The sequence below is a fragment of the Canis aureus genome, chromosome 2 (assembly GCF_053574225.1).
Source record: "Canis aureus isolate CA01 chromosome 2, VMU_Caureus_v.1.0, whole genome shotgun sequence".
Classification (NCBI taxonomy): domain Eukaryota; kingdom Metazoa; phylum Chordata; class Mammalia; order Carnivora; family Canidae; genus Canis; species Canis aureus.
This window is the reverse complement of record NC_135612.1, coordinates 68,102,483-68,126,450: the sequence shown is the minus strand read 5'-3', so window position 1 is coordinate 68,126,450 and position 23,968 is coordinate 68,102,483. Positions and strand designations below refer to the sequence as shown.

The 23,968-nt window shown below is 39.8% G+C and overlaps 1 long non-coding RNA gene across 2 annotated transcripts in view; it reads left to right on the top strand.

Moving 5' to 3' along the window:
- LOC144290927 (uncharacterized) overlaps positions 1-23,968 on the top strand; it is a 182,526-nt gene that overhangs the window by 66,934 nt on the left and 91,624 nt on the right. The window contains exon 1 of one of the 2 annotated variants that reach the window (XR_013358406.1): positions 3,672-3,770. The exons of the other annotated variant lie outside the window; for it this stretch is intronic. This is a non-coding gene — a long non-coding RNA (uncharacterized LOC144290927). Of the gene's footprint in view, positions 1-3,671; positions 3,771-23,968 lie in introns of those variants that run through there. 2 annotated transcript variants of the gene reach the window in all.

Sequence of the window (23,968 nt, the reverse complement as noted above, 5' to 3'; positions counted from 1 at the left end):
GAACTCACTACCTGAATCTCCTTCACCTGTTTAGGTACCATGTTTTGAATTTCTACCATCATGTTACAGGCTGGGGTCAGTCACCTTTCATGCATATTGCTCTTTTGTAAAAGCAAGCACAACTGAAGCAACCAATTTCCTTTGTGCCTGTACTCTGATTTATTTGTTGTGCATTAGTTGAACGCAGAGCCAATATGGTAAGATGGGATTACCAAAAGGCAGAAAGGTGAGTGAGGAGGATGAAGACAAGGAAAGGTAGAAGGGGAGGAGGGCGGGGGGTGGGAGTGAATGGGTGACGGGCACTGGGTATTATTCTGTACGTTAGTAAACTGAACACCAATAAAAAAAAAAATAAATAAAAAAAAAAAAAAAGGAAAGGAGAAACGAAGTTTTAGAAAACAGAACTGATGTTAGTGGAAGTCCTACAATCACAACACTGAGAAGCTGTGGATGAAATGGAGAAGACTCTGGATGCTAGACTGAGCATCTGAGTTCTAGTCCTGGATTTCTTACCAACCACCAAAATAACCCTGTAACCAGGTCACCTTTCCCCTGTGGCTCTGTCTTTTCACACCTGAAACCAAACTAATAATAACTACCCTGGTCATCTGTGAAGACATGGCCTGAGCAGCCCTGTAGGAACCTTCCAAATGGAACATTTTATGGCAACCAAAATAGTTCTTGTCAAGGTGCACTTCTCATTCCCCTGAGACTCTTCCAGTACAAAAATAGGCACAGGGAGGAAGAGCAACGGCAGAATTGAAAGCATAAACCTTTGAAATACAGAAGCAGATTAGATTAATAAGAACATATTGACCAGCTATTATGACCCTCCTGGTATGTTGTGAAAATCCTAAGTAGAAGATGTAATCCCTGCCCAAGGAAAGCACCAACCATGTTATTGTGTTTGTAGCTAATGTTTATTAAGGACTCGCCCACGGCAGAAACTATGCTTAATAATTTATCTCTTGCTATCCTCACAATTGCTTTAGGATGCTGATAATCTCACCAAACATAATAAAATGTATAAAGAAATGCTATTAGTGGTTCCCAAATTTAGGTGTGGGTAAAAATCACTTGGAAAACCTGTCATAAAAGCACATGAGACGTACTCCCAGGGATTCTGATTCAGCGTGTCTTCAGTATAGCTTGGAAATTTGCATTAAATTTAGTGAACTCTCCAGGCAACCTGAAGCAGGTGGAATGTGGACCACTAATACAAAAAGACTTCTATATATTATTAAATATGAGATGCCAGGGACATAGAGATACTTAAGGCCAGTATTTCCCCCAAAAATATCTGATTTCAAACACCCCCTGAAAGACTTGTTAAAGGTATTACAGGGCCCCAGAAATATCCCTTGGAGGCTTGAGGAAAGCTCAAGACTCCATATATTTTCTTTTTACAACCAATTGTTGTCCCAAGTGATTCTTATGGTCAGGCAAATTCATAATTTAAGTGAATTGTCTGTGGTTGCCTAGTGACATCCTCTCAGAAGGGGTACTAAAGCCTATCATCCTCAGGCTCCCAGGCCAGAGTTCTTTCAATAAATTATCTCCTTGAAAGAAATATTCATGGGGTCATACTTGAATTGTAAGGCCCTGATTCAGAAAAGGGTAAGGGGTATGCTGAGCTCCTTCTTGCAGCTCTTTCTGGTGTCCTCAGCTTATTCTCAGAGCAATGATCACATAAGCACTTCCAGCATGGAAAGTGAAGAACAGAATGGCTACGTGTCAAGCCTGATGAGGGGTAAAAACAAATCCGGGGAAACTGTTGTCACAGTCACCAAAACTGCTTAGCCAGCTGTAGGAAGCAAACAAATCCACTGAAACATTAACTCAGTCAGAAGGTTCCAGATCATTGAAAACAGGCTCATTTGTTTTCCCATTATGGCTCAGCAGCGTCTACCTGGGCTATGCTTGCAGGGTTCCAGCAGCATCGTGACAGGGCTGGGGAAAGCTGATGGATTTATGACACACTGCTTCGATGACATATTCACCAAGCCTTGCTTGCAGGATTTTGGGAGTTCGAAAAGGAGAGGCCCGCTGGGAAAATAATAGGTGGAAGGCTTCTGATGAGAGAAGTCTCTGCTGAAGTGTGTGTTCAGGCAGCCACACTTCTTACAAACAGAGGTTTCAGAGTTTGGGAAGCGGTCTGTGCACATCAGGAGAAGGAGTACCCTGACTCACTCAGGCCCTTCCTGCTTGCGGAGCCATGAAGCCCGCTGACTCCTCTGAGCCTCACGTCCCACATTAAAAAAATAGGATTAAGACCCTTCTAACTCACAAGATTGTTGAGCCATAGTCCATCATAGAATTATAAGGATATATTGTTACACATTAGCATTTGAAATATCCTTCATACACTCTAGAATTTAAGACCAAGACTATTTTTGAGAAGTGATTTCCTTACTTTTGATTTTCTTCTATATGAAGTGTGGGAAACCACATAGTGCTAACTGGAGAAGGAATTGTGGTTTTTGGTTGATTTTGTTGTTGTTAGATAGAAGAACAAGGAAGAAGGAAAATATCAATTGTTAAGCAAATACTATGCTATGAGCTCTATGTAATTTTCCACAGTGAATGCTCCCAGAGCATTTTACACATTAGGAAATGGAGACTCAGAGAGGTTAAGTACTCTGTCCAAAATCACCCAGCCTATTAGAAAAAAGATCCAGGATGTGTCTGAGCATAATAGGTGTTCAACAAATGTATATACATTAAAGAAGGGATGAATGTCCCCAACACCAGAATTCTTTGCTCCACAGAACACATTTACACTACAACCTATAACCATCCAATTATCAATTAAAACTCATTTATCCATCAGCAGGCTCATCTTTAACAACTGCTATGTTCAAGTCTCTGTATGAAATATAAATATAAATCACACAAAACTCCTTTCCTTGAGAGTCTTATAGTTAATAGAAGAGACTAGACATGCACAGAAATTACTATGACACAAGACTGAATTTTTTGTGCATATGGAACATTCCAGAAGAGAGGTAGAGAAGGAATCTTGGGCAGACTCATTTCAGCTGAGTCTACAGGGATATCTAGAATTTGGTTGTAGAGGAATGGGAGGAAGGTACCAGAAACAATCTGACCATGGACAGCATTTAATGTAAGTCTAGGGGATGGGATCGTTTAAAGAAGCAGTGACTGGTAAGTTTGACAAGGTAGATAGGATGAACCCACAAGTTTGTTTTTTTTTTCTGTATGTATCCACATCTTCTGTACAGCACCCCTAGAAACCCCACCTTATCCATCAACATACTTACTGCAGTGTCTTCTGCTGCTGAGTGTCAAGGGGAGAGGGCAAAATGAGCCTACAAAGTCTTCACTCTAAGAGTGGATGTCAATGGCCAGGAAGCTACTTTGTGATCTCAAGCCATTCAGAGAACTGTCAACTTTCCTCTACCAATTAGAATTCACAAGATGGTTGTGCTGTATTCCTGTATGTCAATAAGCAGAGGCAACTGAGCATTAAAAGTTCCAATATAAAGATAAAGGATAAAAGCTTAGTGTGTGCTACAAATTTTATTTGGCCTGTCACCCCCATTTTGTTATAAGAAGTGTGTAGGAAAAGTGAAAAAATGCAACAATGGCAGTGATACACTTAGAGAACTGAAATTAAAATTCACCTCTGGAAAAATATTCATTTCCTTCCTCAGATTTGTGCAAACATTAATGACAAGACTATCACATTACGCATGAATATGATTAGCATAACTCTGCCTAATGAATTAATTCCTTCTGCGGAACTAAAGGTAAAAATGTTTTCCTTTCCCCTTAATCTTCTTTAATAGATGCATATTTGCTAATAGAAGTTATTTTTCTGCATTATGATGCATTTATTAGTTGGATTCTCACCTTATTCATTGATGAGTGAAGAAATAATATATTTAATTGCAGTCTGTGCAAATATGGACTTTCCATTTTCAGCACAAGAGAGAGCAAAAATGATTTTTTTCAGTTTGTTCTCAGGAAATTTATGGTCACATTAGAATGAATGGTTACTCTGTGATATTTGTTCCAAAGAAATAATTTCTTTCTTATGCCCTCCTGGGTGTAATAAAATGGACAAAATTTTACTTTAAAAAATTTTTACTTTAAAAGCTCTGAAAAGTGCTCACTTCGGCAGCACATATACTAAAAAAAAAAAAAAAAAAAGCTTTGAAAAGTTCAAAATAATACAAATATTTTGGAAGGCAATCTGTCAGTATGCATCAAGAAATGTTACAGTGTTTAATCCTTTGACCTAGAAATTTCATCTCTGGAAAGTGTCTTAAGGAAATAATCCTAAATATAGAAATCATAATGTGTAGGCACAGTACCATGTTGTTTATAGTGATGAAAAAAAATGAGAAAAGACTTAACAGTCCAACAATAAAAGGATGGCTAAATAAACAGTGTTACCTCTAATGGAAAAATATATAGATATTTAAGATGATATTTATAAAATTATATCTATAAGATGATATTTATAAAATATGCAATAGTATAGAAATTATCATGGTATGGTAATTATGATAGTGATGAAAGCTAATGTTTTTTTATCACTAATTATAAGTTCAGTGCTTTGCATGCAATATGAGTCCTGATAAGATCCCAAGAGGTAAAAAAAAAAAAAAAATCCCAAGAGGTAGGCTGTTATTATCATTATCCCACATAACACATGATATAACTAAAACTTGTAGGATTTGAGTTATCTGTCCATTGTCACATGGCTGATTAGTTTGGAAATGAGGTTTTGTGCCATTCTGGATCCCCAATATCTCTCTAAGGTCAGGAATTTACTAGAAGGATTCACAGAACTCCAAAAAGCTGTTGTACTCACAGTTACAGTTTATTACAGCAAAAATAGAGATTAAAATCAGCAATGGAAAATAAGGTGAAAAATCTTCCAGTTGTCCTCTCCAGTGGAGTAGAACAGACAGCAAAGCACGATGACCAATGGAATATTGTCAAACAGGAAAGGTCACCTGAGCCTTGGTGTCTGGGGTTTCCCTTCTCAGTCAATCAAGTACAGATGGATACCTATTTGGATGACCTTAATTTCTCAGTGTCCAGTCCCTCCAGATACCAAGCTCATGCAAGTTGGCCCAGATCCCTGACATAAATCACACTATTAGCATAGATTAACCAGAGTGGCCCAAGTCCCCAAATATACAAAGACATTCTTATTAGGCAGGATTTTCCAAGTGCATAGAGGTTATCATGAAGAAGCTTCTTAAGGGCTAGCCTTGTCTTTGGAATGTGCAGAGTTTGAATACCCCAGGTGTTGAGTTCACCGTTTGTTGCATAAATACCAATTAGACAGAATCCAAAGCCTAAATGCTTAGCCATTATAGATTTTTCCAAGCATTAATCCAGTTATTTGCTGAGTACCTTCTATGGGCCAAGATTTAAGCCATAATTAAGCCTTATGAGGTTGAAAAAGAAATGGCCCCTGTCTATGGTAAGTGAACTATCCAGCAGGCCAACTTTGCAAGTTTCATGAAAAGCTGAGGATATGTGAGGTAGGAGGGGAACACTGAAAGGTTAGAGGAGGAGGTAAAAGTTGAAACAAGGAGCAAGTAGTGGGTAAGAGGTAGATAGAAACGTCCCTCTGGTCTGGAGAACAGTATGGAAGTTCGTCAAAAGGCTAAAAATAGAACTACCCTATGGTCTGGCAATTGTACTACTAGATATTTACCCAAAGGATATAAAAATATAGATTTTGAAGGGGTACATTCACCATGATGTTTATAATGGCATTATCAACAATAACCAAACTCTGGAGACAGACCAAATGTCCATCAACTGATGAATGGATAATGAAGATGTGGACAGCAAAAAGAATGAAATCTTGCCATTTGCAATGATTTGGATAGAAGTAGAGTGTATTATGCTAAACAAAATAAGTCAGTCAGAGAAAGACAAATTCCATATGATTTCACTCATGTGGAATTTAAGAAACAAAACAGATGAAAATATGGGAAGAAGAAAAAGGAGAGAGGGAAACAAATCATAAGAGACTCTTATGATTTGAGAACAAACACGATTTATGGAGGGAGGTGGATGGGGGATGGGCTAGATGGGTGATGGGGATTTAAGGAGTACCCTTGTTATGGTGAGCATTGGGTGTCTTATGTAAGTGATGAATCACTGAATTCCATCCTGAAACCAATATTGCACTGGATGTTAACTAACTAAAATTTAAATAAATAAATAAATAAATAAATAAATAAATAAATAAATAAATAAAAAATACCCCTCTGGAAAGTTGAAGAGGCATGATAGATGTCAGAGTAAAAAGTGGTTAGGATATTATTTCTGACAACTGCATATAAATATACAATTATCTTAAAATAAGGAAGTTTAATTTTAAAAAGCTGTCACGTTGGCTGGAGCAAAAAGTGAAAAGGAGAGGCCAAAAGTAAAACTGAATGAGCAGTTGAAGGAGATAATTAGGGCGCTTTGTGTTTCTGGGAAATTTAACACCTATCCTAAAAGACACAGGGGGTCATTGAAGGATTTCAAGCCCTGGAGCAAGATGATGTATTCTTGCTTCATTAAAACAAATCCAGCAGCAGGGTGGACCATAGTCTGGCAAAGTCTTAAAGGAAAATAGGCAGACCAGGTAGGTGGTGACCAGAAAAAATCCCACAGGGCAAAAATGGGTGTATAAACTAAGACAGTCACAGTAGAAAAAAAGGACATGGATGTGGAATGAAGTGTCAAAGGAATAGGACTTAGTGAAAGATGGGCTGAGCAGCCTTACTTCTTTGTCTTTACCTTTGTTTCCATGGCCAAATAAGCGATGTTATTATTCAACTGAATAAAAAATGAAGAAAAGAAGCAATTTGCAGACTGGACTGAGATAATGTTATATATTCAGCAAACTTGTCTACTATTCCCCCCAGTCTCACAGGAAGGTGGTGTTGTAGACAGGTCAATGTGACAGAGTTCTAGCCAATGAAATGTGGGCATAAATCATGTGCATCCCTTCTGGCCCCTGCTCCTAAAATCGCCCAAATGAACTTTCATGTTTTCTTCTCCTGACTTCTCAGTGAGGGACTCCAGGGTGATTTTGGAGCCACAAAATGGAAGCAGCCTGGGACTGTTAATCATCATTGAATGGAAAACCACTATGCACACATTAGAGTGAGTGAGAAATAGTCCTCTGTAAGGACCAACAAGGTTTGCTGGCGTTTCTCACAGAAGTGACCTTACGCTGACTAAATAAGAAATTATTATCTTGAAGTAGGACGTTGCTGTTAAAACCAACCAAACAACAGAAACTAAACAAAACAAAATAAATTTAACTTAGGTGTCATTTCCTAGGCCCATTGGCAGATGACAAGAAAATAATTGACAGGTGACAGGGTGGCAGCTGTATGGCTAAAGATCCATGTTACACACTTGATAAAATTGTGATACCTTGGAAGGCAGATTGTGCTTCTTTTGAGCTTCAGAAGAAACTGTAAACAGATTTTACTAGTGTGTATTAGTTGTTACTGGGTAACATTTGGCCAGGGTTAAATAAAAGGAAAGAAATAGCCCAGGAAAGAGTTTGCTGGTTGGCAAGCAGAAAAGAAAAAGAATGCCAAAGTCTAGAAATTCAAAGTGATACAGGTTTTGAAAAGCTAATTATTCCAAGGCCTTTAGTGTACAAGATGTAATTTCAATAAGCTCCACGTGAAAGACTCAGTAAGACTTCTCTACTGAACAAAAGGACTCAGCCCTATGGCAAAGATCAGACTAAGGGTGTGGCCTTCCTAGATGTTGTTTCAATGCCTCAAGATAGCACTTACCCTTCACTAAAGGAAGAGGTCTGGCAGCAAAAAAGGGAAGAAATAAATCAGACTTGAGAATCATGATTTATGGAAGAAAGTCGGGTATGGTAATGACCACATGAGACTGACTAATGAGAAATAAATCAAAGTTTGCAAAGTTCATAAGGAAATTGTTTTTCCAAAGAAAATATGAAACTGGAATAAAAATAACTATAGAAAGGGAAAAAATACTTTGTTCAAGACTCAAAATAACTACAATCACCAATCTTCTGTGAATAGGAACAAAGCTGAAAAACCAGAGCAGGAAGGAAATACTGCTCATATCCCTTCGGCGGTGGCCAAGGGAAATTGTAGACACCAAGGAACCCCAGAAGGTAGAACGTGTGGCTTTAGAGGATATGGGTAGTAGGGTTCCTGTTTGAGAGCAGAATGGTGACCAAAGTTGGAATTCTCCCCTCCTTTTTATGGTAGAAAACCTTCAAAATTTCTATCCAGCAAGAATTGGACATGAATTACTATGGACCAGGAACTGATGTATGTCTTCTCCTTTTCCCTTTTCCAAATTTGAAATTATATTGCAGTTATTATGCCTTGTTCCCTACTGGTTGGCAGTGCAGCTTATGGGGAAAGATACACGTGAATTTTAAGTCCTGGGTCACTGAACTACAAGGAACAATATCTGGTCTCATGGAGACTATAGATCACTTACACACATGGGCTTTGGAACGGATGCAATGTTTGAATAAGTTTTTGAGATGTCACCCTTAGAAAGAAGATAAAGTTGTTCTTAGGGTGGGAGGACACGGGGTAGGCCCTGAAAACTGCCAAGTGGTCTCCATGTTTGACTACCCTGAGACCACTGTGCTGGACAGGCCATGTGTACATGTTCTCATTGGCAGTCCCAGCTGAACTTTCTAAGGCTCTTTAAGTTATGAACCACTATGTTGTGCCCCTAAAGTGCCTGACATGAGGGTGAAATCTTCTTGGAACTCCAGACTAACTCACCACCAGCTGAATACTGACTACTCTCAAGAATATGTCTAACAGAAGCAGTGAGTATATAGGTAAACCGGCTCACTGGGAAAAAGTCTTAGAAGATTCTAGTGCTTGCTTATTTCTGTGATGTAAACATTCCCTCTGCAGTCACTTTCAAGTTCTTTAGAGCTCACAAAATTTCTGAATCTTTTTTTTTTTTTTTTTTTTTTTTAGCAACTGGCTCTAATGAGCTGATGTAAGTCAGCTCCAGCATGTCATAGAAGAATCCCCTACTTGACCCTTGCTTAAATTCCTGAACAACAAAATTATAAGATATGATAAAGTGTTTGTTGTTTTAGGGACTAAGTTTTGAGGAATTTTTATACAGAGATAGATCTCTGAAACAAAACATATAGCACTATATTGAATGAGACTGTCATCCCCAAATCAGGGATGGGAGCTAAACCTGAGGACAGAAATATAAAGCACCTACAGATCCTAAAGATGTCTGCAAAAATTTTGGGGAAAAAGCTCTAAGGCAATGAGAAGCTAGTACTTCAGTTATAGTACAACTCCCTGAATCTCTATCTGCGTAAGAAGATATCCAGGGGGAGGAAAGGGGTCAGCAGCAGTTTCGTGAGTATGGTGTTCTCCACACTCTCCTCAAGGTGCTAGGTCCAACCCCTACCCTAATCACAATGGTCCAAAGACCAAGGGAAGCCTAGTGTGTATGTTCTTAGTTGGTTATCTGCTATTAGGCAGAAGTTGGATGACCTGTGCTGCTCCTATGAATGCAGGTGGAATGAGGGAAGAACACCATATCTTCCATTTTCTTTGCCAAAAAGGAGCTTACTGGTAACTTTGGGGAGAACCACAGTAAGAGAGTCAAATAAGCAGAAGACTTGTCACTGCATGTCACAGAGCCAGTGGAGGCTTCATTATGCATATCAATGCCTTTTTAGAAGGATTAGTGGGATAGATCTACACCTAGACCTGAGTTTGCTGGTTTGGAGACACAGAGGATCCAGGAAGAAATAGATCTCACTCAAGGGGTAATGAAGGAGAGCTTGATGAAGGTACTCTCTGTGAGGTTGTTGGCAGGGTTAAGGACACCAGCACGAGATGAGGAAGCACCCAAGAGCCAGCAGAGTAGGAAGGAGAAAAACTGTTACTAGAACCTGACAAAAAGTATAATAGCAAGAACTGTGACCTTATGTGGGAAAATGCATCAACTGCTGAGAATGAGGAAGGGGGCCCTGAGTCTTCCATAACAAAGCAATTCTCAAGGTCCTGAGGATTAATCTGGATCTCCACCTACCAGGCAAATAGTAGGACTCTTCTTCCTGGCCCCACTGTGGTTAAGTGGGACTGTGTCACTCTTTCTAGCTACAGGGATGTGAATAAATACGAAGTAAAGGACTTCCACTCACAGCCCTGAGTGATGGTGCAAAATTCTCAGTATTCTCCTACCTTCTGTGTAGTGATCAGACCACTCCCAGATTACAGGTGCTTCATCAGCCTGAGCTCTGGAGTGAGGTACTCAGAGCTGAGCACTGAACTACCCTTCAATGGACATGGACTATGAACAGGAAGTGAGGGTTTGTTGCTTTAAATCACTAGGGTTCTTTTTAACTGCAGTGTGACCCAGCCTGTCATGACTGATAGATATTTAAACTGAGACAGAAGAATGAGAATGAGCCATGGGATGGATTTTACAAACTAAAGACAGTAAAAGGAAAATAATCTTGACTGAGAATTCCATTGAAATTGCTTGATAAACTATTTATATTTGAATATTATATATCTATATACTACATATATACACATATATAAATATTATATAAATAAATAAATAAATAAATAAATAAATAAATAAATAAATAAATAAATAAATACACACACACACACACATAACCTTAGGGTCAGAGCTCTTAAGTTCCCACCATCTTCTGTCACTGACTTACTGACTTCAGGCACAAGACGTAACTTCTTAGATTTTGATCATGACACTGTGACATGAAAGAGATTTACTTAATGAACCTGAGGAATCATGTGTGTGTTAGGGGCTTGGCTCTGAACCAAACACACCTGGGGTCAAGTCCCAGTTGTGCTACTTACTAGTTTCTGCTGGTTGGAAAGTCCCAAAGCTTTAGCATCCTCATCTGAAACCCAAGATGATATATAGTTTTTTTGTAAGAATTAAGTAAAAATATTTTAAAAATACCTACATACTTTAGTGCCCTGATTGTTCACACACTCAATAATTATTAGTTCCTATGATGATTAATCACTTAATGGATTCACTACCACCACCACAAGCATCATCATCATCAGTACTACCTAATGGCTCTGAAAATCTATGCCTCACTTTGCTCTGCAATTATTACAGATAATTGTTTGTTTGAATAATATATTTCTTTTAAAATTCAGAGCACAAATACCAGTGACATGTAGGGATGAGCATTGTGAAGCAGGAAAGCTAAAGCTAGGGCATTAAGTTCCCACCACTCTTTAGAACTATGTGATTAAAGACAAGTAAAGAAGCTCTTCTATTTGTAAATGTACTCATTATAATTTTCCCACTTGTGAACTTTCAACTCATGAATATTGGTAGGTCTACTATCACGTAGCAGAGTTGAAGTTTTCCAACACTTGACCAATACTTGGATTTAGTGGACTCTTATATGAGCTTGACTTTTGAATTTAGGAACTAAGAGCTTTGTTTTTAAGACCTATAATTAAGTTTAACCATAGCATAACCTGTTTTTAAGTACAGGTAAACCTGTAAATTTAGCTATTTGAGCTTCATTGGATTCATTTGCTTATACCATGGCTACTGAATGAAGTTCAAAATAAGATAATGCAATACAACATAAATAGAAGCACTGTCTCAGTTCAATTCCACAGCCATGTGTTGAATTATGGAGATGGAAAGACACCTGGATCCCACATCAGGAAGTGCTTCCATCCTGAGCTCCTAATACATTATAAGAGCGCTCCTTTGATATGATTGGTTCCTACTGACATTCCATTCCTAAGTGCTTTGTAAAGTACCTGCCATATGGTAGGTGCCCCTTCAGTGATCTTGCATGAATAAATTGATTTGATGGGTCTGAGACATATAATGATATTCCTAGATGAATCCTAAGTCTAGCGTTTATTAGCCAGGTAACCTTGATCAAGTTAGATACAGAACCAGGATTCTATTTCAGCAATGACTATGCTAAGCTTAATAGTGTGTGAACTGTGTTTCTAGAAGGCACAAAGATAGTGGCTAGGGGATGCTGGAAAAGATTGAGAATCGGGATTTTCCCTCACCACATTGAAAAAGTGTTGTAAGGGGAAGTATGAGAATAAATGCCCCTCTCCTTCCTTTCTGGCCCTCCTCTGAACTCCTTGCTTGCATGTCATTGCTTGGAAGCTCTGTGACTGTGAAGTAAGGTGAGTAGAGTCAGCTAATGTCACCAGCAAAGGTCAGGACAATGGGAGCAGAAAAAACCCATGATCTCTCCCCATCGGGCTGGCAAGGGGAGAAACAGGTATGTCTACTTGGGCATGGGCAAGGAGTTTGGACAGATGACCCAATGAGGGCTTAAGGATTCCCCGTTAGCTTCTCCGAGACAAATTTGAAGAGCTATTATTTGTCATTTTTCCCCAAAATAGTAATAACTGCATTACACTTTATTTGCATTGGCTCATTTCATTCTCCCACCAACTCCATGAGGTAGATATCATAACGTGTCCAGTTTTGCAGAAAGAAAACCAAGGGGTAGAAGAGTTTAAATTACTCAGGCAAATGACATAGCCAGTTGTGGGCAGAAAATGGATTGCATTTGAGGCCATCAGGCCTCCAAATGCATACTCTTAGCCATAACCTTATATGGTCCCAGATTCCATATTTCTGGAGCAAAACAGGCAAAAATTAACAATTTGAAATCCCTTGAGCCTCATTTTCTTTGTCCATAAAATAATGAGAAAGGACAACTTTTCAAAGCATTGTATTATAAATGTTCATAGCCAGCCATTTTTTTCAAGAACAATAGTTTACAGCTGGATATTATGAAGCCTTTTTTTTTTTTTTTTTTTTTTTTTTACTAAAACATAACTTTTTGCTCACTTCCTTGTGCAAGCACCTTTTAACAGTAGCTGTCCTCTCTCCTGGGGTATTACTTGCTAATATCCCTACTGGGGCCATTTGGCTTTGAATACACTTAAGGATGCTTCATTTCCCTTATTGTCTTCGTCTGCACATTGCTAATTAACACCTGAGTCCCAGCAGGTCTCTGGGAATCAGTGGAGGGCTTGCAAAAGCATCTTGTAGACCCCAAGGACTACTAGATCAATGATCTATTCCTTCACTTATGTTGTCCCTTTTCTTCCTGGTTGCACCTCACCAGACAGATAGTGGTATTTCAGTTGATCCTTATTTGGGCTGACTCTCCAACTTTCAAAGAACATGGTATTGCCACCAAATATTACATATGCTCTTATCCATCTATTCAATAAGCATGCCTTCAGTGCCTGCTATAGGTAGAGTCCTAAACATCAAGAAAACTAGATGACTTAATTAAAATCTCTATCTTTATATATCTCACAGTCCTGCAGGGGGAAAAGAGACCAATACAGGGGGATTAGAATATGGTGTGATTGGGCAGCCCAGGTGGCTCAGCAGTTTAGTGCCTGCCTTCAGCCCAGGGCCAGATCCTGGAGACCCAGGATCGAGTCCCACATCAGGCTTCCTGCATGGAGCCTGCTTCTCCCTCGGCCTGTGTCTCTGCCTCTCTCTTTCTGTGTCTCTCATAGATAAATAAATAAAATCTTTTAAAAAAGAATATGGTGTGATAAAGAGAGTAAAAATGTCTACAGAAGACATTATGGGATCACAGAGGAGGGCACTTCATCCAAGGGCCAGGAGAGTGATCTGGATAGGCTGTCACAAAGAGATGTGTCTGGCCTGAGTCTCAGAGCACGAGTTTGTTTTGGCAGATGAAGAAGGGCAAGAGAGGGCATTGCAGTGAAGAGCATGGGCACCTTCATTTTCTCTTCGTGTATTCATGAGTACTACTCTGTGTTGATGCTATACCAGGCACCCAGACTATGAGCCTGAATAATAGAACCTAGATCCTTCCCACCCCTCAAAGAGCTTACCGCTAATGGCCAAATGTTAGTCTATGACAAACACAAGTCATGCTCAGAACACAGAGCAGAGTTGGGATGTGGGCAAGATGGGTTTGGACATGAGACTTGAGCAGCTCCAAGGGGCCTCAGGGGGCTCAGGGGCCAACTAAGGAAAAGAAGAGAGAAGAACAAAGCCACACCCAATGCCATATCCCTACAGATGTCCCGTGTCAGGCCAGACAGTTTGGTCAGAACTTTGTTTCAGGAAGGTCCCTCTGCCAAAGATGGGAAAGTGTGGAGACAAAGAGACCAACTACTTTGCTTCCATTTTTCTCAGTGTGCAAGCACTAAAAATGCAAAGGTAAGGAAGCCATGCCCTTCGTCTGTGGGAGTCCGCTGTTCAGCAGAGGAGACATCAACACACCAAGCTCCATTGTAGATGATTTCCACTGAAACAGAAATGAAGCGATGCCCTCTTCCCCGCTGCAGGAGAAGGAACCTGTTCTGACAGAAGTAGTTTGAATAGTGTAAGTGAAAGCTAAGAAGGAATAACATTTGCTAGATCCCCAGGTCTGAGTGACATTTCACCCAGCAGAGAAAAAGGCAAATCTACTGCAAAGGAAAAAGAAGAAGGGATTAAATGATGATCAAAATGATTGTGAAAATAGCCTGATTCTAAATAAAGAACGTGTGACCCACATGTGTCACCAGACAATGCACTGTATTTGCCATGCGGAGGTGGGTGGCGGGGGCTTAGCAGATGCATTTTGACAACAAGGGCCCCTAAAATATGTTATAACTTCTATCTGATTCTGCAGTGGAGATCCAGAATTATCTCTTGGGGACAAGAAATTGTCCTTGTCTTCCTGAAGCAAAATGGTATTTTTGGACAGAGGGAAGATTACCAAGGGGCTAATTAAAAAGAGTTAGCAAGTACAGGGCAGGAATCCAAAAGCTGAGCAGTCAGCATGCGGGAAGGTACTTCCCTAGCAATGTCTTCATCAACAGAAACAGGAGGCGTGCTTCTCGGGAGGCTGGACAGCCAGGTTCTTGAAGGAGCAAATCGCAGGGGCCTGAAGAGCTCCCCCCTTTCTCCATAAAATTTACTTGACTTGGAAGGATGATATGAGCATGTGCTTTATATTGTCTTCAAAAGCCAACTAAATTCCATCAAGAATTCACTTTTCAATTACATCAGAACTGAGGGATAATGTCCTTAAATGCAATAGGTATTTCAATTCTTTATGTCCACAAATACTGATGTTTTATGTGGAAAATCAATACAAAGATGGATCTGAGTTCCTATTCTCATGAATTTTTCCATGAAATAGAATTTGTTCATGTTTAATTATGATTTATTGGACCTGGTTTTGAACTAAGATGCTGGACACAGAGATGAGTGTAAAGAAAAATACAGGTCCTCTCTGCAGAGAGACAGAAACACAGTAGGTTGTTGTAATAGGAAGTGGTGACACCAGACCTAGAATCGTGCAAGTTGTGGTAGAAGACCTTAGCAATCCAGCCCAGGATGGGGGAAGGAGTGTGCAGGGAGGGCGTCTCAAAGGAGATGAGGCTTCACTAAGTGCTAATGGACAGGTGGTGAATAAGGACCAATCGGGAGAGGCAGAGCAATGGAGAGGAGTGGTCCAGCCCCAGGAGGAAGCATTAACAGAAGCACGAAACCAGAAATCACCCCACTGAGCAAGCATGAGCTGCAGCCAGCGAAGTCACAGCTCTGCAAGGCAGGGCATGGTGAAAGATGGGACATAAAAGGGCAATGTGCCACACCAGTAGGTCTACTGGGGTCTCCTATACCTTGCTAAGGTGTGTGGACTTATTCCTGTAAGTTTAGGGCAACACTAAATGGTGCAAATTAAGAACTTCTAGCACTCAGGACCAGAAGGAACAGCAGAGAGCCTGGGGAGGGTCAGCAGAGCTCTGAGCCGAAGCGGGATCCGTCACTCAGATGCTACTTTTTATCCCAGATGCCTGTTCTCCAACTGGGCTCATTACCAAAGCACTCTAACCCCCAAGGGTCTCTTTGTAAGACAGGGATATTCACACTCACCATAGATGTTACTGTAATGACTCAGAAATGACATAGACTGTTCAGTGAGATACAACATGAACAGGATGTGGAAAAGACCAAGTCAATGTTTGGAGATTGTGTGACACATTCCACAGGGGGTGTGTGACGTGACATGTTTTAGGTGGCACTTAAATTAATATTTTTCATACTAATGATTATATGTTCATTGTATAGTAGAAAAATTATGACTAGTATATGAAAATCATTTTAATTTATATCGTGGCTTAGCAAAAACTGAGCTAAATTTAAAAAGAATGTAGAAGTCGATTTTTCAAAATAAAAATAACAGAGATGTGATCAATATAGCAAAGGAGATTCTGAAGGTGGTAGGAAAGCAAGCCAAAAGGGTAGCTTTATATAAAAACTGTTGCAAGCAATGCTGATGGCAGAAGGGCAGATGGGGTTTGAAGTAGGTCTGTAAGCATGTGGATCCAATGAGATGAAACAGAGATTTGCAAAATACATAGTAGCACAGTCAGCATGAATGGTGGATTATTTGAATGGATCAGGAGAAGAAGGAAAGGAGGAGAAACCTCTGATAAATGAGAAACTCAGGCTGGTGGCTGTCCCAGGGGGCCTTGGGGACCCAAAGACATTTAGCCATGTAGAGGACACAGGGGTAAAGCAAGTTTGAACCCAAGTGGTGTCTTGTATTGTGCGGGCATCCAGGTTATTGGGCACTAAATGGCAAGTCAGACATCTGGGCTCAGAGTTCACAAAAGTGATATGGTATAAACTAAAGATGACTATCTGGTCATTTGCTTTCATGCTTCTTTGAACAAATATTGACTTAGTACTTACCATGTTCAGTTGTCAGGCTAGGTGATGGATATGCGATTTTGAGTCACCCAGATAATCTTCTGTCTTCGTGGAACTTAGTGTTTGGAGAAAAGTCTTCAACCAATAACCACGTGCTTTCTGTGATTTCACATCATAATTAGTGTTGTAGGGGAAAGAGGGTAGGAAGGTACGGGATTGGGACAAGACCAAACGGTGGGAACCAGAGGATAGGTGTGAGGACCTGTGACAAATGTAGCCTCCGGGAAGGGGTGGGAGCCTCTGAGGCTGAGATGGTGTCTGGGAGGCAGACAGAAAGCCAAGACAGGTGAGGTCTTCACAGCCCAGGCAACCAAAAGCTTCACAGGGGTAGAAGGAAGAGCACTCATTGAGATGCTGACAAAGGTGGCCAATAAAATGAAGCCATTTTTGACCGGGAAGAGTTATCACCAAATAATTTTGCTTCAGATGGGCTGGAGTGGAGGTTAGGTCCCCATGCCCACTCCCCTGCCCTGACCCAGGGGTGACATATAAGAGGGTGTGTGAACTCGCCTCATTCCTTACTTGCCCTGGTGTTTGGGGTGTTTTGTTTTTCCCCCCTGAGTTTTGGCTTCCTTATGTAGAAAAGAGGGATTAAATATCATGTGCTGGGATCCCTGGGTGGCGCAGTGGTTTGGCGCCTGCCTTTGACCCAGGGCGTGATCCTGGAGACCCGGGATCGAATCCTACATCGGGCTCCCGGTGCATGGAGCCTGCTTCTCCCTCCGCCTGTGTCTCTGCCTCTCCCTCTCTCTGTGTGACTATCATAAATAAAAAAATAAATAAATAAATAAATAAATAAATAAATAAATAAATAAATATCATGTGCTTAATACCGAGCCTAGTATAAGCCTTAAAGAAAAGAAAAAAAAATATGAATGGATAGCTGAGATGGATATTCATTCAGTAAGAATCAAATAAACGTTGACTTCTCCCTTCTTTTCACTTCCATGCACGACTCTGATTGTCACCTTAAAAAACCAAATGCAGGGATGCCTGAGTGGCTCCATGGTTTGGCGCCTGCCTTCAGCCAGGGGGCATGATCCTGGAGTCCCTGGGTCCAGTCCCACATCTGGCTCCCCACAGGGAGTCTGCTTCTCCCTCTGCCTATGTCTCTGCCTCTCTCTCTGTGTCTCTTACGAATAAATAAATAAAATCTTTTAAAAAAATCAAATGCAAAAACAAACCACAACAAAAAAGCTCCCTCTGATGCCCACGGGCACAACTAACATTTTCCTCTCCTGGGCTCCCACAGCAGTTAATAAACACCTCGGTTATAACATGGATCACATCCGACACTAACAGTTTTCAATGCACCTGTTTTCCATTCAAGAAGGGGATTTTTTTTTTCCCAGAGATACTGTCTTATCTGAGTTTGTGCTTCTAATACCAAGCATGAGAAATATGTGATTTTCAAGTGTAGTTAAACTCTACATTGTGTAATTGCACATTAAATTAAGGATCCCTATGGAAACAGTATTATTTCATACATTTTACGTTGATTACCTGATGTAGCTCGGAGAAATGATGTGGTTTGCACAAGGTCTTCTAGCTCATCCATGGCAGAACTAGGACCACAACCTCTGCCCTTTGAGATAAGCAGCATGCTCCTTTCTGTGCCACCAACCTGGGAAATGAGAGCAGGAAAGCAAAATGGGATTGAGAGGATGTTGGCTTAGGTCACTGGGTGCAGAGCAGGGGAAGGGCAAGGGAACACTGCATGAATCTACCGACCTCTGTCTGCCTCATTCTCTCCATTTCCAAAGCAGAGTAAGTATGTGCATGGCACAGAATTACTTTCATAGCCATTATATAAATAAATAGTCAAAGAATCAAAATGTGCACTGCAAGATACACCCCATTCCCTGGTAACAGTTCTCTTGGGGAGAGGAAGGAGGAAATAGGATCATGGTCGATAATCTCAGTGGTCTGTAATTTTTTTTTCTTAGAAAGCTGAAATATATATAATGAAATGATAATATTGGTAAAATATAGGTGGTGAGTACGCAGGTACTGTCGTATTCCACACTTTTCTAAATGCTTTAAATATTTCCTTAAAAGAAGAAAGAAAGAAAGAAAGAAAGAAAGAAAGAAAGAAAGAAAGAAAGAAAGAAAGAAAGAAAGAAAGAAAGAAATGAAGCTGTCCTCCGTTTCCTGCCCAGTCAGTGGGTATCGGAAGCCCTCATGCACTCACACAGTAGAAGAGCCGTGGCAACCTGGTGACTTCCAACCTGGTCCAGAGGGCAGGGAGAGACAGGGTCCCGGCAGGAAGTGGAGCAGAATACAGGACAGGGAGATACTTGTGGAGAGAAGAGAGGATTGGCAGTGGAGAGAGTTTCTAAGGACCAAGGAAAGGACCCCTCTGACAAGCCCCAGAAGTTGAAGACAAAGGATGACCATTCCCTAAGAGCTCCATCTACTCATTTTCTATTGCTCAGCTTCCCAAAGGAGTGTGTGGAGGCATGTGGGTAGCTCTTCATTCTTTCACTCAGGGGCCAATCTTTATGGGAAAAGCCTTATTTCTGCACTGGCAAAATTTAAATGTTCTCTAGACAAGGAACTTAAAAGTTTCCTTTTCCTTCTGTGAAAGTCTGATCATTCCTTGATAAACATCTCTGTGCTAAGAAAGTTAAAACATGGGGGTGACTGGGTGACGGGCACTGAGGGGGGCACTTGATGGGATGAGCACTGGGTGTTATTCTATATGTTGGCAAATTGAACACCAATAAAAAATAAATTTATTAAAAAAAAGAAAGTTAAAACATCTCCATTTTCACTGCATAAGAAAAATTAAAATTAAAAATAATTACAATAAAATCTGTCAATGGTGATTTCCTAAGTATTAGAAAACACTCATAATGGAAAGACACAGCACATAGGTCTTGCTCCTATAACACAGAGATTGCATAATCTTTAGCAACTATCTGTGTTATGATCACCCGGGATAAAAGTACATTTTTAGACTCAAAATTGATGATTCCCCCTCTGAGCCGGGGGAAAAACGTTAATATTGACTCAATGGTGCCACCTGGTGGTCATATGTCAAAAATCGCCTGAATCTGCGGGCCTTTTTCCTCCTTTCTTCCTAGGAAGCTGTTGATTCCCCTAAAGAATTTAATGTTGGGATCCCTGGGTGGCGCAGCGGTTTAGCGCCTGCCTTTGGCCCAGGGCGCGATCCTGGAGACCCGGGATCGAATCCCACGTCGGGCTCCCAGTGCATGGAGCCTGCTTCTCCCTCTGCCTATGTCTCTGCCTCTCTCTCTCTCTCTCTGTGACTATCATAAATAAATTAAAAAAAAAAAAAAGAATTTAATGTTTATAGAGAATAACTAATGTTGGTTGAGAAATTCTTTTGCTGTGTGATGAAATCTCACATACTTTTGGTAATTTTATCCATATGATTTCACAACAACCCAATGAAATATCCCCCCATTTCCTATTTTCAGGGAAGTGGGGTACAATCTGGGGAAGGATAGAAATCTTGCAAAAAGTCTTGGCTATCTGTCTTACAAGAAAACAAATCAGTAAATTGCCATTTCTTAAAATTAGATAGATATCAAAATGAATGCCCTGATTCATTCGTTCATGAAACAGATTTGGCATCAGCCGCATGCTGACTGAATACTCTATTAGGTCAGGTCATGTTGGGGATAGAAACTCCTCTCATAATGTCAGTTATTCGGCATCTAAAAATCTAGTAAAGATGACCACACTCAGAAATAAAGCATCTTAAGAAGAGACAAAGAGATAATTATGGCCACTGTGCAAAATTCAGATGATAAAAACAATCTTTTGAAAGTAATTGGGCAGTGAATTTAAATTATCTATGCAGCATCCATGGTTCGCTAATTTGATGCACAAAATACTGGCAATATATGCAGATGTGTCCCTTGCCCAAGCCATTTGGGCATTTGAACCTGCCTTTTTGCAAAGCTGTATTAGTCAGGTTAATTAATGCTAACTCGTGCAACACAGAAGCCCTGATATCTCAATGGCTTAGTACAATAAGACCTTATTTTTCACTTGTATCATCGTTTGATATGCATTCAATGGCTGCTTTTGTTTTAAATGTTATTTTGTACCTTTTTTAGTCTTGAACCTCCATCTGGAAAGCATGACCCTCAAGGTTGCTGCAGCAGAGGCAGAAAGGGGTAGAAGAGGCAAGCAGGTTTAATCACCACTTCTGTTCTCAATCCGTTTACCAAAATTGGTGGCATGACCTAACCCACCTGCAAGGTAGACTAGAAACAAGGAGTACAGCACACGCAGGTGGAGGGAGAGTAAGCGTCTCTGCTCTGGGGTCTGAAAGCAGCACAAGTGACAGTTGGTCTACAGGTTTGTATGAATGGGAAAAATAATTCAAAAAAGTTCAACTTACTGGAAGGCATTTTTGAGACAAATACGTCTCTGAAAACATTGGTAAAATAATTTTGAAAGTCAACAAATGGAAGGAAATGGCATAATGTCTCACTGAGAAAAGTTCCATTTGTAGTTAGCCTTTCCCCTCACGCTCCAAACTGTTCTGTGTCCATTAGCAAAAGAAAGGCGTGACACAAGGTGCTATTGAGACAATACACATGTTGCTGCTGCTTTTGGGATCAGATAGTATTGTATATTACTTTCATCAATGGTTTCCTGACTATATTTTACCCCTTTGGGCTCTTGTTATGACAGTATTCACTGGTATGTCACACCTAACTGTGTCTGCTGGTTTTTGGTTATATGAAAGTGGCAAGACAGATTTTATTTCCTACCATCTCATACGTGCTGATATCAAGGAGAAAGACAAAGAGAGAGACGGGGATATAGATTGTGCATAACGATGTACCAGAATTTACCAGCGAAGTAAAAAAAAAAAAAAAATCTGATTCTTTCATTTTACAAGTAATTGCTTCTAAAGCCATGTAGCTTGGCTTGTCTTCACTTTCACCACAGCACTCACAAATCCGAAATTCTCTCACTCAATCTAAAAAAACCCAGCTGTAATTAAATGAGAGTCAAGCCTAGGATAGAGGCAGGACCCTACCTGAAAGAACAGTGAATCTAAGTGGCCATGTGAGAGATGGAGAGATGGATTCTAGGGCAGAGAGTTTCTGAGGTCCCCCCAAAAAAGGTTTCCTGCTGGGCAGCCCCCAAAGTCACAAGCAAAGCCCACCGTGCCTTATGCTGAACATTCTGGACCCCAGCTAGCCATGAGAAGGCTATTATTTGCTTGTTTTTTAATTTTTATGTTGATAGCTATGCTTTCCTGTAGCTGCCCAGGCTGCCCTGCCTTTCCAAGATCAAGGGCATAGTAAGAAAACAGCAAACAACAAAAAATGACAAGCAAATGACATTGCAATTTGTTACATATGTGCTTTCCAGATCTAAACATGCTTTCTTCCATGGAGTTCTCACCACAGCACGTTAAGCTAAGCTAAATAGATGTCACTAAGCCCTATTTCATAGAAACTAAAGATTAACATTAAGCAAGGCATTGAAAGTAGCATGACTGGTTGAGCCAGTAATAGGATCCAAGCCAACTGACTCTCTCTTTTCATCCTGGCTTACCTGTGGCTTTGACTATGGACAAGAGAATGCTGGTTTTTAAATCTGAATTCTAGACACTATCATAGAGCATCTTTGTACCTTTGAAAACTTCTTATTAATGGACAACACCATAGTGGCTTTGCTAGTTAAGTGTTTGTATTTACTTGATAGAACATTACTAAGCTATTAAAAGTAATCAGCCTAAATATCAGATCATTGTGTATAAATATGCTCGTAATGATATATGAATAACAGTAAGTGAGAAAAAGATCAGGACACAAAATTACAAGGTTACCTATGAAATCTGGCATGTGTAATGAAACGTTAGGCAGAAAATGAAATCCAGTATGCACTGATTGTGTTAAAATAGTAGGGTGGGGATGATTTTTCCTTTCTTTCTCCAAACTGTCGTAATACCATGGCTTTATAACCTTTAGAATAATTTTATGACAATATCATTATTATTAATAATAAAATAGTAGTATATAATACTATAATATTTTATATTAATATACAACATTATATATAATTTATTATTGCTATAGTTATAGTGGAAAACACCCAATTCCCCTTGTTAAATGATTGGAAGTGTGGTGGGCTGTCAATGTTGGGTTATCGTTGCCAATTGTGACTCAAAGCAACTAGAGCATAGATTTTTATTAAAGTCATTATTTTTTTATTATTTTATTTTACTTTGTATATTTACCCAACAAAATACAAAAACACTAATTCAAAGGGGTACATGGACTTCTATGTTTATAGCAGCTTTACGTACAATAGTCAAACTATGGAAGCAACCCAAGTGTCCATCAACTGATGAATGGATAAAGAAGATGTGGAATATTATGGATATATAATGGAATATTATTCAGTCATCAAAAAAATTGAAATCTTGCCATTTGCGACAACCTGAATGGAGCTAGAGAGTATCATGCAAAGCGAAATAAGCCAGTCAGAAAAAGACAGATGCCATATGATCTCATTAATATGTGGAATTTAAGAAACAAAACAAATGAACAAAGGAAAAAAAGAGAGAAACCAAGAAACACGCTCAACTACAGAGAACAAACTATTGGTTATCAAAAAGGAGATGGGTAGAGGAATGGAGGCAATAAGGGATGGAGCTTAAGGAGTGCACTTATCATGATAAAGTCATTATTTTAAAACATATATATATATATATATATATATATATATATACTTATACAAAAATATGTGCACGTATATGTGTATATATACCCAGTTTTCACTTCAGAATTTGAATTTAGAGAAAAAGTCTCACTACAGCATTGAGATATTTTCCTTGTTTCTATGATTCCTTTTACTTAGAATCCAAATGACTCCAATTTGAAAATTCAGAAAAGTAGGTGCCATCACTTCTGACCATGCCCTCATTCCCCTTCCTCTAACACTTTTCTGTTTTCCCTAGAGGAACAGAGTGAAGCCTCTGGCGATGATCAGCTGAGGTTTGGGCTGATATCAACAGTTCTGAGCAGTGTTCAGCAAAATACTAAATGGGCAGCCTTCTTAGCACTGCTTTGAAAGTAATAAAATACTCATTAAGTCCATGTACCCATGCATAGCTCCTGATTTTGCTGATCTGCATGATGAATTTGCATACTTGGTCTAGAAATAGTGAGTTAGTTGACACTGAAGTGGG